This window comes from Liolophura sinensis, chromosome 6, assembly GCF_032854445.1.
Source record: "Liolophura sinensis isolate JHLJ2023 chromosome 6, CUHK_Ljap_v2, whole genome shotgun sequence".
NCBI lineage: Eukaryota > Metazoa > Mollusca > Polyplacophora > Chitonida > Chitonidae > Liolophura > Liolophura sinensis.
Genome location: NC_088300.1, coordinates 56,721,606 through 56,723,463, shown reverse-complemented (window position 1 = coordinate 56,723,463; position 1,858 = coordinate 56,721,606). Strand labels below are relative to the sequence as shown.

Here is a 1,858-nt window from a genome sequence, read left to right as displayed (position 1 = left end):
TCGCCTCAAAGCGGCAGATGCGGCGGATAATGCTGAAGACAGATTGCTTGAGCATATGGCAATCGGTTCTACACCCCACTGGATTTCGAGCTCCTCGAGAGCCATGTGCCCTTCTGTCAGAGTGCCTTGGCCGACCGACTCGTGTACGAACAAATGGTGAAGCCCCCACTTACACCGTCGACAATTCTGAAAACATTCTGAAATTCTGAAACAAGTCTGAAATTCGATACGCTCACCGTACCAGAGCTGGCTAGACAGATCCGCAACCAGTTTGCCGGGTGCGTCTCCATACTATATGATCAGGTTCTCCGACACCAGAAGCTTGTGGAAAACAAGTCCGACGAGCACTGAAACATAAACTTGAATATGCCAGCCAGATCGCTGAAGGGTGTCTTAATGCTGTTTCAGATTCAAGCAGCAGGAGCATGGTGGAATACGAGGTCTGAATACTTCTACAACCCGAAGATCACCAAAGTGGAGGTTACAATAGAGGGTGTCCCCAATCAGCTGTAGAGCCAGGGGATGCGGAAATACCAGCAATGGGAAGACCCAGAGGTGGCCAGGGTCGTAAAAGACTTAAGCCTAGCAGAGATGTCTCTGGATGAGTTTTTAAGGTCAAAGTACGCTTTCTGGCTTGGCTTGAGGACAACCGATGATGACCAGCTCCATGGCAGTGAGAGGCGGCGTGGAGAACTCCAGCGAAAGGATCACTAAACAAATCAGAAAAGAGGCCAAGGCGGGGGGCGAATTGAAGGTATATCTGTATGTGATTATGGACGCTTAGCTTAACATCGAAGATGGCAGGTTCGTTAGCGCGCTGCAGTGATTTCCCCGAGGACGCCCCCAGCGCAGTCATCTGTGGGCAGACGGGATGCGGTGAAACTGTCCTCATCCTCGATCCTGAGGTCATTTCGAGCACACTGTGATCCTCTGCCCACGCTTCAGTATAACAAGACGTATCAGCGGCTATGAAGGATATGGCCGGACACCGAGGTTTACTGTTTCAACCCGGGTGAGCCGCCCCACCCGAGCCATTATACTGATTCGGGTCAACCAGTCGCCGCACTATCCCCTTCATGCTGAACGCAAAGCGAGGAGGTTACAACTTCCCTAAGCTACTGAGGATGTGAACTCGCTCTTCAACCTGCTGCCTGATGAGGAAGGGAGGTTTGCCAGACACCTTCGATTTGGTCACATACGGCGGTTTCATCTTCCCATCTCACCCCCAAAAAGGAAAAAAAGGCGTTTTTTTATGTGCATTTATTCCTTATGTTGAAATTTGGTTCTGAGGGATTGTATTGTACGGTCTAGTCTGGTTTCATGACCTGTCAGTGCGGCCTGAGACTTTCCTTTGGGTGATAAAACGTTTATAACAATTGCACAAAAGAAAGCCGTAGCTCGAGGTCCCACCGAGATTTGAACTCGGATCGCTGGATTCAAAGTCCAGAGTGCTAACCATTACACCATGGGACCTTTATATCTGCACCGTTGTTATCTGATAACATTTCATGCTACTACCCAAAGCAAAGAAGACATTCAAAGAAGACGAGCAGTCAGTTGATGGTATGTTTCATTCTGTGTATTGTTGCTGAGTCATTTTGATAAGAATCTCGATTGTTAACTGTACCTCAGAAGCCATTTATGTGTGACCTATCAGGGTCATGAAGGTCAAATGCATGGAAGGCATGTTAAGTGTTGTACTCTTGAAATAATGTGATTCTTTTGAAAAGTGTTTCTAGAGTTAACAAATTTTCCAAACCTTTATGTGACCTGTTTAATCAGCATTGAACAGTTGTCCACATTGCAATTGCAGGTGGTTTGAATAGGGAATAAGCCCCAAAATGTGACCCCAGATCTG

The 1,858-nt window shown here is 47.5% G+C and overlaps 1 non-coding gene across 1 annotated transcript; it reads right to left on the bottom strand.

Annotated features, from left to right (window-relative positions):
* Positions 1 to 1,401: 1,401 nt before the first annotated feature.
* Positions 1,402 to 1,473, bottom strand: Trnaq-uug (transfer RNA glutamine (anticodon UUG)). The gene has a single exon. It is a non-coding gene; the product is annotated as a tRNA-Gln (tRNA).
* Positions 1,474 to 1,858: the final 385 nt, after the last annotated feature.